The sequence below is a fragment of the Schistocerca gregaria genome, chromosome 4 (genome assembly GCF_023897955.1).
Source record: "Schistocerca gregaria isolate iqSchGreg1 chromosome 4, iqSchGreg1.2, whole genome shotgun sequence".
Classification (NCBI taxonomy): domain Eukaryota; kingdom Metazoa; phylum Arthropoda; class Insecta; order Orthoptera; family Acrididae; genus Schistocerca; species Schistocerca gregaria.
Genome location: NC_064923.1, coordinates 585794078 through 585806817, shown reverse-complemented (window position 1 = coordinate 585806817; position 12740 = coordinate 585794078).

Below are 12740 nucleotides of genomic sequence, written 5' to 3'. Positions count from 1 at the left end.
TTTGAAACGGCAATTCAAACTAAACGAGCAGCGATAGAAATACACCGTTTGTTGCAATATGCTTGGGACAACAGTACATTTTCAGGCAGACAAACTTTCGAAATTACAGTAGTTACAATTGTCAACAACAGATGGCGCTGCGGTCTGGGAAACTCTATAGTACGATATTTTCCACATATCCACCATGCGTAGCAATAATATGGCGTAGTCTCTGAATGAAATTACCCGAAACCTTTGACAACGTGTCTGGCTGAATGGCTTCACATGCAGATGAGATGTACTGCTTCAGCTGTTCAATTGTTTCTGGATTCTGGCGGTACACCTGGTCTTTCAAGTGTCCCTACAGAAAGACGTCACAGGGGTTCATGTCTGGCGAATAGGGAGGCCAATCCACGCCGCCTCCTGTGTGTTTCGGATAGCCCAAAGCAATCACACGATCATCGAAATATTCATTCAGGAAATTAAAGACGTCGGCCGTGCGATGTGGCCGGGCACCATCATGCATAAACCACGAGGTGTTCGCAGTGTCGTCTAATGCAGTTTGTACCGCCACAGATTCACGAAGAATGTCCAGATAGCGTGATGCAGTAATCGTTTCGGATCTGAAAAATGGGCCAATGATTCCTTTGGAAGAAATGGCGGCCCAGACCAGTACTTTTTGAGGATGCAGGGACGATGCGACTGCAAATGGGGCTTTTCGGTTCCCCATATGCGCCAGTTCTGTTTATTGACGAAGCCGTCCAGGTAAAAATAAGCTTCGTCAGTAAACCAAATGCTGCCCACATGCATACCGCCATCATCAATCCTGTGCACTATATCGTTAGCGAATGTCTCTCGTGCAGTAATGGTAGCGGCGCTGAGGGGTTGCTACGTTTGAATTTTGTATGGACAGAGGTGTAAACTCTGGCGCATGAGACGATACGTGGACGTTGGCGTCATTTGGACCGCAGCTGCAACACGGCGAACGGAAACCCGAGGCCGCTGTTGGATCACCTGTTGCACTAGCTGCGCGTTGCCCTCTGTGGTTGCCGTACGCGGTCGACCTACCTTTCCAGCACGTTCATCCGTCACGTTCCCAGTCCATTGAAATTTTTCAAACAGATCCTTTATTGTATCGCTTTTCGGTCCTTTGGTTACATTAAACCTCCGTTGAAAACTTCGTCTTGTTGCAACAACACTGTGTTCTAGGCGGTGGAATTCCAACACCAGAAAAATCCTCTGTTCTAAGGAATAAACCATGTTGTCCACAGCACACTTGCACGTTGTGAACAGCACACGCTTACAGCAGAAAGACGACGTACAGAATGGCGCACCCACAGACTGCGTTGTCTTCTATATCTTTCACATCATTTGCAGCGCCATCTGTTGTTGAAAATTGTAACTACTGTAGTTTAGAAAGTTTGTCCGCCTGAAAATGTACTGTTGTCCCAAGCATATTGCAACAAACGGTATATTTCTATCGCTGCTCGTTTAGTTTTTATTGCCGTTTCAAATATACCGGTCATTTTTGAAACACCCTGTATATATAGCACTCTCTGACTTGCGCTCAGATCAAACTTAAATTTGGGACGTTGACACGGGCAAAGCTGCAGGGAGGGAGGAGCAGGTACTGAGGAACAGTTACAAGTTGCAGAGGACTGACTAAAGCCACTTTGGAGTTTTTCTGTAAGGGGTCCTTAGCAGATAGGTTTGAAAAAGGTGATTCACTTCGAGATATGAAAGTTCCATGAATATGATTCACCACTGGCCGTAATCATAAAGAGACATCTTCATAGGATCAAACACAAGTATGCAAATGAATGGAGACTTGATTCCAAATCGCAGACAGCACTTCTACCGGAAAGCTTAACAAAATGGTTCGAACGTCTCTGAGCACTATGGAACTTGAAATCTGAGGTAATCAGTCCCCTAGAACTTAGAAGTACTTAAACCTAACTAACCTAACTACATCACACACATCCATGCCTGAGGCAGGATTCGAACCTGCGACCGTAGCGGTCGCGCGGTTCCAGACTGAAGCGTCTAGAACCGCTTGGCCACTCCGACCGGCGAAAGCTTAAAACTATCAATCTGAAAATCCAGTGTACTGGACAGACGATTTTGTACATTTCTTACAACTTCAATGTAGCGTTGCATTTTTCAGTGATTCCTAACATAGCACCATATACTCTATGTTATCCTTCTCAATCAACCATTATCCTCCCCTCCCTATAACCCCATGGGTATATAGCAGAATCCCTGTTAAACTACCTATATGTCATCGAGATAGAATGTGTTACACATACTGTTTGTTAGGGTTGGAAATACCTAGGAGCAGCATGAGGGAGTTGCAAATATCGGCTTAATACCACCTTACTCAGCTGAACCACTTTCTAAATTCGATTATAAGGATGATTTTATTACGAGCTTATACTGCTGAGAACATGCACCCACAGTCTCGGTCTGTCGATACACATCCCACGATCACCGTCTGTGTTCAGGGTCTTGTTATTTGTGTGGGAGACCACTTAATTCGGTGTGATAGATTCGTTGTGAATGGCAGGCTTATGAAATTTGTTCTGACATTTGCAAAGAAAATGACAATGTCTGGTCAAACGGGTTGGGGAGTTATGGATTTGGGGTAGGAGAGTTCGATTAATAGATGGAAAATTACGTCTGGCCATAACAAGGACAACCATTAATACATCCAGAGACACAGCCATCAGGACGAGGTATTTACGACACTTCGCTCATTGTCGAATGTCATCAGATTGCGGCTCCAATCATAATATTTCATTGTAATTACAATGATAAATGTGTGTCATGTTTCCTACGACAACACTGCATAGTGCGAGACGGAGGGCGGAGATAGCCTGTGGCTGAAATGAATGGAAATTCCCGGCTTGTGGCTCTTGCGAGCAGTGGGTATGAAGAAAAGTTCTGGCTAGCCAGGTAGCCGGTTCCTGCCTGGAGCTGCAGGGCAGGACCTGGCAGCAGAATCCTCTGGGTAGATGAATAGCAAACTAATGTTCAGCATGTGTTGGGCTGGCTCCCCAATTGCGTATGCTGTGAGTCCGATTATTACGTGAATATTTGAGAAGATTCAATATCCATCACTGACGTGAGCGTTGGTGTATTGATAACCACAGATGCCGACTTCATGGGGCCTGAGGGGGCCGCAGCCCCCTCAAAAATTCGTTTGGGTGGGGGGCGCGGGGGGGGGGGGGGGCGGAGAGCGAAGTTCCCCTAATAATTCAAGAAAATTATTAGTAATATTATGCTTTGCAACAAAATTATGTTGGAATTTTTGGTTTTCCTTGTTTGACAATAGTTCCTTTTTAAAATACAGTCCGTAATTATTTTGGAAGTACGCAGGTTGAATTAAAACGAGTGGTGTGAATCATGATAGTGTTACAGTGCTGTGGGCACACTTAGAATTTTCCCCTGTGGGTGAACCAAGGGTAAAGTCTGGCGTCGGCGGGCCAGCACTGCGGCGCGACTGCATCAAAAGGACTGGAGCAGAAGCGCCTGGAACCCTCCGCCTCGCGTCGCCTTGACGCTTCGAGAAATTACGATGCTGTGGCTAAATAAAGCCCACTCTGCTGTCGCAGTCAGTGTGGATAGTATCGTTCACTGCATGCTGCAGGCGTGGTTAGTGTTCCGACTATTTTAGTGGACTATTTTATATGACCATATATTATTCGTTTGCTTTAGTCCCGTAGTGTATTGAATTAAGTTTGCAATGGATAAATTTGTTACCGAAAAGGCGCGCTTGGAAGTTGATGACACCGCAAGTCAACCTCCAACAATTATTATGTCGCCAATCGCTTCATAGTCTTCAGGCGAGAACCGTCCACAGCTGAATCCTGAAGATCATTTCATGTCTTGGTTGATCAAATATACATAGTTAGAATATGAAGTTTCTACCGAAAAAGATTTCTGCAAAACCTGCAAAGAGGTAGATGCTAAAAATCTATCACAATTTTCTTGAATTAAAAATAATTAGATAATCCATTTACTTCCGTAGGGTTTTCTATCGGGAAAAAGGCTTTGGAAAAATTCCGTATTCATGAAAATATGTTTACACTTAAAGGTGTTCTGAAACTAAATTCTATCACTGACCGGTGTGTGGTCTCCCAATTGAATGAACAGTTAGATAGTGATCTGAAGAGAGGCCGTTTAGCTCTTGAGACAATTTTTACTACCGTGTAATTTCTATGCCGACAAGGACTAGCAATTAGAAGGCATGAAGATGTAAACCCAATTTTTTTCAATTCTTGGCATTCTAAAAGAATGGCATACCTGAGTTTAAAGATTGGTTAGGGCGTTTGGGGTATAAGTGGACGTCCCACGATATTCAAAATGAGATCATTGATCTACAACAAAAGTGTGTTGAGAGAGGTATTGGCGTCAATCAAGAAGACTGAACATTTTTCTGTTATGGTTGACGAAACAAGTGATTCTACGATTCACAACCAAGTGTCATTTTGCATTCGTACTGTCGATGATTCCTTAATCATAAATGAAGACTTTATTGGCTTACACGAGATCCCCAACACTTCATCACATTTTCTGCAGAGGACAAAACAGAGGCAGGTTACAAATGTGCAGGCTACCTTGAGTCAATGTTACAATTCAAGACTTATTTCTTTTTTACGTCTTTATTTCCATGCAATGAACCCAGTAGAGGATGTCAACGAAAAAATTCAATGCCTTCATCTAAGTGTTGCTGATCTGGAAAAAAAATATATGAGCGTTTCATTTGTATACTGAATGGAAGGCATGACAGTTTTGAACACTTTAGGAAATAGTATTTCAAAGAAGAACCTTCACAAGTTGATGATCCTTCACTTCCTCGGAACCTAAGTATACCGAAGAAGTATGAAAACAACGAAGCCAGCTCACCGCACACTTTCAAAACCCCAAAGGAACACTACAAAGCTATTTACATTGAAGTTTCTGAAGCGTTGCAATCTTGCATTACTCATTGGTTTGCTTCAACTGGACTCACACAGGTCATTGCAGTTAAACAAGAGTGCTTGCTTTTAGTAAAGAGAGGTGAAACAAATTTGGAGAAATCAACTGAGTTTTCAAAAATGACCTAGACATTGGGAGATTGCACTTAAACTTTAATATGTTAGTTGATATCACTAATACAAAGCAACTGGTCTTAAAAAACATGCATGATGTAAGAAAGTACTTTACATTAGAGCCTGCACTTGGAGAAATGTTATGTGAAGTAGTGAAGTGCATTAAGCTTCTCCAAGTAGTTCTAATCATGACAGCAACAGCAGAGCAGTCATTTAGTGCCCTTAGATGTCTTAAGTCATATCTCCGATCAACAATGGGACAGAAGCGATTGAACAACTTGGCTGTTCTTCATCCCCACCGAGATGTTTTGGATGAATTGGATATCTGACCAGTCATCAACGACTTCATATTCAGTAATCCAGTCAGGCGGACGACATTTGCACCTTTCTAAAGACACTCTAGCCCTAATAACGGGCATTTAGAGCAATATTAAAAATACACTCCTGGAAATGGAAAAAAGAACACATTGACACCGGTGTGTCAGACCCACCATACTTGCTCCGGACACTGCGAGAGGACTGTACAAGCAATGATCACACGCACCGCACAGAGGACACACCAGGAACCGCGGTATTGGCCGTCGAATGGCGCTAGCTGCGCAGCATTTGTGCACCGCCGCCGTCAGTGTCAGCCACTTTGCCGTGGCATACGGAGCTCCATCGCAGTCTTTAACACTGGTAGCATGCCGCGACAGCGTGGACGTGAACCGTATGTGCAGTTGACGGACTTCGAGCGAGGGCGTATAGTGGGCATGCGGGAGGCTGGGTGGACGTACCGCCGAATTGCTCAACACGTGGGGCGTGAGGTCTCCACAGTACATCGATGTTGTCGCCAGTAGTCGGCGGAAGGTGCACGTGCCCCTCTACCTGGGACCGGACCGAAGCGACGCACGGATGCACGCCAAGACCGTAGGATCCTACGCAGTGCCGTAGGGGACCGCACCGCCACTTCCCAGCAAATTAGGGACACTGTTGCTCCTGGGGTATCGGCGAGGACCATTCGCAACCGTCTCCATGAAGCTGGGCTACGGTCCCGCGCACCGTTAGGCCGTCTTCCGCTCACGCCCCAACATCGTGCAGCCCGCCTCCAGTGGTGTCGCGACAGGCGTGAATGGAGGGACGAATGGAGACGTGTCGTCTTCAGCGATGAGAGTCGCTTCTGCCTTGGTGCCAATGATGGTCGTATGCGTGTTTGGCGCCGTGCAGGTGAGCGCCACAATCAGGACTGCATACGACCGAGGCACACAGGGCCAACACCCGGCATCATGGTGTGGGGAGCGATCTCCTACACTGGCCGTACACCTCTGGTGATCGTCGAGGGGACACTGAATAGTGCACGGTACATCCAAACCGTCATCGAACCCATGGTTCTACCATTCCTAGACCGGCAAGGGAACTTGCTATTCCAACAGGACAATGCACGTCCGCATGTATCCCGTGCCACCCAACGTGCTCTAGAAGGTGTAAGTCAACTACCCTGGCCAGCAAGATCTCCGGATCTGTCCCCCATTGAGCATGTTTGGGACTGGATGAAGCGTCGTCTCACGCGGTCTGCACGTCCAGCACGAACGCTGGTCCAACTGAGGCGTCAGGTGGAAATGGCATGGCAAGCCGTTCCACAGGACTACATCCAGCATCTCTACGATCGTCTCCATGGGAGAATAGCAGCCTGCATTGCTGCGAAAGGTGGATATACACTGTACTAGTGCCGATATTGTGCATGCTCTATTGCCTGTGTCTATGTGCCTGTGGTTCTGTCAGTGTGATCATGTGATGTATCTGACCCCAGGAATGTGTCAATAAAGTTTCCCCTTCCTGGGACAATGAATTCACGGTGTTCTTATTTCAATTTCCAGGAGTGTATTTATAAAATGGAGAATTAAATATATAACCTGGCACGATTGCTGTGGCATGCATCCCACAGTGGCAACTAGTGCTGCACGACTCTCTGGCTTGGGACACTGCATGTGAACATCGGGACATGAACACACAGGATGCACAAGCGTTTCAGTGATCTATGCCAGCTAGTCATGACAACTACCACTACTACAGATTGTATCATGGCTTAAGTGGGATATTTAGTGCTTCTGAAAACATTGCAATGGCCTCTGTCTCGCTGTGGTATTTGTTGTGGTCATCGTCGTCTCTATCCCATCACACAGTAGGCTCTTCCTCTGCCTTCCGAATGCAGTGGAGAGAACCACTTTAGGAATTCGATAGTGCTTTAAAAACCTAATCCCAACATCAAATTCCTGATTGATCAATTTGTTGTTTCCAATAGATAAAAATCCAGAAGGGGGAAGAGCAGGTTTTGGAAATCCTGCCAAATATACCAGTCACAGTATCCACCAATAGAATGCAAGGAAAAAACTGACTGCACTCAAAGGATATAGATTTAATTCTTCTGTCCTCTAAGATGACTCATGTAAAAGGAGGATCTACATTTCGAATGAGAAAATCCGGTGTCAACATCATTCCTGACTTGGGTTTTTAAAACTGAGGAGTCTATGTCAGGGATGGAACTGCTGTATATATCCAACCTGCCGGTGCTTGACTTGCATTGTGCTGCAGTCAGTGATGGGAGTCATAAGGGGTCGGGCAGCAGGAAGGTGCCGATTAGCCTAGCCTCCAGTGACTGGGAGTTTCTCGGCTGGATGTCTCTTCAACTACTCCATACACTCAGCAGATGACACTGGGATAGACTGATGGTGACTGGTCAGCCTTCTTTTTCATCTAGAGACACCATCTTCAAGTAAGATAATGAGCACTAGGTCCATAAAAAATATCATGTGGTATACTTCCCATATTTCTATTGGCTAGCAACTTGTAAATGGGTATCAGTGTGTTTCATTCCCAAATGATGTTGCTGCATATAAGGGTAGGATGTTACAGGCACACTGTGTCACTGTTCCAATATTATAATGCCCCATCCTTATGTTCCTCCCAGTAGCAGCTATTCCTCATGTATCTCCAGGAGGCTACTCCCTGTACTTCAGAGACAGCTTGCTGCCCCGTTATTTACCACATAGGGCTAGTGGCTAGACTGGCTGGAGCAACTCTAGTGCTAGATTAACAGTGAAAATACCCACATCCAGCAGTTACTGACCAACTGGAGGCAGCTACTGTCTAGTCCTCGATCAATGGCAACTCATTGTTTGAATGAACATTATTCTGCACTGTGTACAACATAAATATTTATGCGAGTCCTGTCTTATGGCTCAACACAGACTAAAGTTGCATCACAAGTGGAGGAGGGGAGGGGATTTGGGGTGGTGGTGGTGGTAGTAGTAGTAGTGGTGGTGGTGATGACAAACAGTGCCTTCTAATGGTGGTATTGTGAACTAGGTCAGTTGATCTCTGGACCTCAAGGTGAACAAACAAAATTTGATATTCCCACTAATAAAGAGCTATTCCATCATTTCAGAGTTATAACAATAACTGCACATAGCAGTTTATCTTGGATATCTGTAGTTATACAAAGCCAGACACATTGCTAAGCAGTCACTTGTACATTTTTGCAAGTCACTTACCATACCATTAATAACAGAAACTCACCCCTTCATTATACATCTAGAAGTGGGTATTTGGTCAACCAGCTTTTATAGTTTCTTAGCTTTGGAGTCTGAAATAGAAACAACTTGTTCAATACTGACTTCTAGAAACTCTTCCTCCATGTAAGGTTTCTTTGATTCTGCAATATTTAAAGCCAAGACAAAGCCAGCTTTGGTTGTTAAATCCACTGGTAGACATGGCCATGACCCTGCTGTGTCACAAACTTTTCCTTTAATGGCAACTGAGCTTTCCTTCACCAAGAACCAAGAGGAAACTCATTCCTGGCCAATATCCTTATTGTCATTATGGCACTTGAGATTATTGGCCTTGGACTGTGACAATGTCATTTGACACAAAAGGTGCATTGGTTTATCATTCTTCTATACAAAATGAAATTGCTCCTCACTCTCTTTATTAAATAATCTGTGTTGTTCGTATTTCCGTTTCTTAGAACACATCGTAACATAGATTTAATTAAACAATGTCACTGCAGAGAAAATAGTAACCACATTATCAGCTACGAATGTGACTGTTGCAACTCGATCCATACTGCTACATGGTCAGTGCAGCACTGTGTAGCATTGTCAAATTGACAAGAAGGTTGTACAGTAGGGATTTGAAGCAATGTGTTCCTTTGGTATTAAGACACTTCCACACCAGCTGTGATATGCTATCTAAAACCAACAAAATGGGTTCAGCACAATGTGGTATGTCAGGTGTGGACAACAAATCACAGTGCTCTGAACAAAACGACTAAGTTTCACACAACATCAATACAGTCAAGGAAATGGTTAATACATGCACGGCTCTGTTTGGACAATGTTTCTGTTTTTCAATTTGTACTGATGCATGCACAGTGGAACATTACTGTACACCAACAAACCCTCTGCTCTATTGTGCTCTGCTCTGCTCCATACATTTGTGTGTGGTGTGATGCTATGCTGTGATGCGCAGCACATTCAGTATGGATGCTGCCTGTGACAACACCAATATTAAGCTATAATACAACATGAAATTGTTGACCTGAAGAACAATGTTTTAAACCTGAATCTGCACTTTTTTTGGAACACCAATTTTTATTTTTTATTTTTTGGTATTCGAAATTCTGCAGGGATGTCAGGGAAAACGTTTGAAAAATATTACATTCTTAATTCAACAAAAAATTTTATACTTTATATTTATGCAAAATTGCATAACATTTATGTCACTGATAAACATTTGTCATACTCAATGCATGCAAACAAAGTTGAAACTCAGTGCGGTGGCTGATGGGAGTAACTGTAAAGGCGTTTCCTATCTACAGCCGTTCGCTTCAGCCACTGCACCAAGTGTCACTTTACTTGTGTTAGTATTATATAGTTTTAAGCACCAAATGAAAAAGTTATGCTATAATTAACAGTACAATCAAAAATAGATGGACGGCACATGTCTTTAAATACTGTGGAATGCAAGAAAGCAGTTCTTGTGTGGTAAATCAGAATGTTTGCAGATACTCCAATATCTGGTTCATTCTCTAACATAACACTGGGCTTATTTTCTTGCCTACTGTCGGTTTCAGAGTTGTGAGCAAACCTACTTTCTCCACACAAAACAAGAAGTTTATACTACTTCTTATGTGGTTTTTCTTTCATATACGGTACATCTTCATGAGGTACCTTGCATTGGTGGATCACGTTTGTTCATCAATTGACACATAGTCACTCATTGTAACTGTAGGAAAAATTTTATTCACATGATCAATTATAGGCCTAATTTTGTACAACTTTTCATGATCTCAACTTTCAGGGTCTGGTCATTTCATAATGTCTATAAAAAGCAATGTCACTGTCAGACCCTCAAGTATCTTTGCGACGTCATCGTACTAGTGCAACATCAATAACATCATCCCAGAGATCACAAATTGTGGTAGTTACTAGAGACAATGAGCTAATAACACACACATCAGAGAAAGAAAGTTGCTACTCACCACGTAGCGGAGACGCTGCGTTGCGATAGGTGCAACAAAAAGATTCACACAATATAGCTTTCGGCCATTAAGGCCTTTGTCAGCAGTAGACACGAGAGAAGGGAAAGGGGGGGGGGGGGGTAGTAAGTAGCGGAAAGGAGAGAAATAAAAAGAAATTAAAAGACTGGGTGTAGCTGTGAAATGACGGCTGTGTAGTGCTGGAATGGGAACAGGGAGATGGCTGGATGGGTGAGGACAGTGACTAACGAAGGTTGAGGCCAAGAGGGTCATGGGAATGTAGGATGTATTGCAAGGAAAGTTCCCACCTGCGCAATTCAGAAACGCTTTGGTGGGAAGGATTCATATGGCACAGGCTGTGAAGCAGTCATTGAGATGGAGGATATCATGTTTGGCAGCGTGTTCAGCAACAGGGTGGTCCACTTGTTTTTTGGCCACAGTTTGTTGGTGGCCGTTCATGCTGACAGACAGCTTGTTGGTTGTCATGCCTACATAGAATGCAGCACAGTGGTTGCAGCTTAGCTTGTAAATCATATGACTGGTTTCACAGGTAGCCCTGCCTTTGATGTGATAGGTGATGTTGGTGACCGAACTGGAGTAGCTGGTGGTAGGAGGATGTATGAGACAGGTCTTACATCTAAGTCTATTACAGGTGTATGAGCCATGAGGTAAGGGATTGGGAGCAATGTTTTTGTAAGGATGGACGAGTATATTGGGTAAGTTTGATGGACGGCAGAATACCACAGTAGGAGGGGTGGGAAGGATAGTGGGTAGGACATTTCTCATTTCGGGGCACGACAAGAGGTAATCTAAACCCTGGTGGCAAATGTAATTCCGTTGCTCCAGTCCTGGACGGAACTGAGTTACGAGACGAATGCTCCTCTGTGGCCAGACTGTGGGAGGTGGTGGGAGACTGGAGAGATAGGCACGGGAGATTTGTTTTTGTACAAGGATGAGAGGGTAATTACTGTCAGTGAAGGCTTCAGTGAGACCCTCAGTATATTTTGAGAGGTACTGCTCACCACTGCAAATGCGATGACCACAGGTGGCTAGGCTGTATGGAAGGGACTTCTTGGTATGGAATGGCTGGCAGCTGTCAAAGAGGAGGGATTGCTTATGGTTAGTAGGTTTGATATGGACAGAGGCACTGAAGTAGCCATCTCTGAGGTGAAGGTCAACATCTAGAAAGGTGGCCAGGTGAAACAAATGGGAGAGAAGTTGTTGAGGTTCTGGAGGAATGTGAATAAGGTGTCCTCACCTTCAAACCAGATAGCAAAGATGTCATTAATAAATCTGAACCAAGTGAAGGGTTTAGGATTCTGGGTTTTGAGGAAGGATTCCTCTAGACAGCCCATGAATAGGTTAGCATAGGATGGTGCCATGAGGGTGCCCATAGCCGTACTGTGAATTTATATGTAGGTAATGCATTCAAAGGAGAAGTAATTGTGGGTGAGGATATAGTTGGTCATGGAGACTAGAAAAGGAGGTTGTTGGCATCTGGAAAGGTAGTGTTCAATAGCAGTAAGGCCATGGGCATTAGGAATGTTAGTGTACAGATAGGTGGCATCAATAGTGACGACCAGGGCACCGTGTGGTAAAGAGACAGGAACTGTGGCGAGTCGGTCGAGAAAATTGTTGATATCTTTTACATAGGAGGATAGGTTCAGAATAATAGGTTGAAGGTGTTGGTCTACGAGAGCAGAGATTCTCTTAGTGGGGGCACAGTAACCGGCCACAATGGGGCGTTCTCGGTGGTTGGGTTTATGGACTTTAGGAAGTATTAGAAGGTGGGAGTGCAGGGAGTGGCAGGGTTAAGTAGAGACATAGACTCTGAGGAGACGTTCTGGGATGGGCCTAAGGATTTGAGTAGTAACTGGATATCCTGCTGCCTTAATGGCCGAAAGCTATAATTGTGTGACTCTTTTTGTTGTGCCTATAGTGTCTCAGCATCTCCGCTACATGGTGAGTAGCAACTTTCCTTCTCTGGTATTCTTGCATTCCATCCTGGATTTTCCATTGTTTAATAACACACATACCTAGAAATATATGAATGTTGTGGACATTCCAATTAAATGTTTTGTCCTGTGTGCTGTGAAGATTAGCTTCATCTACAATTCTTGCCATTAATTCACCAATAAAAATTTATAAACACTGAT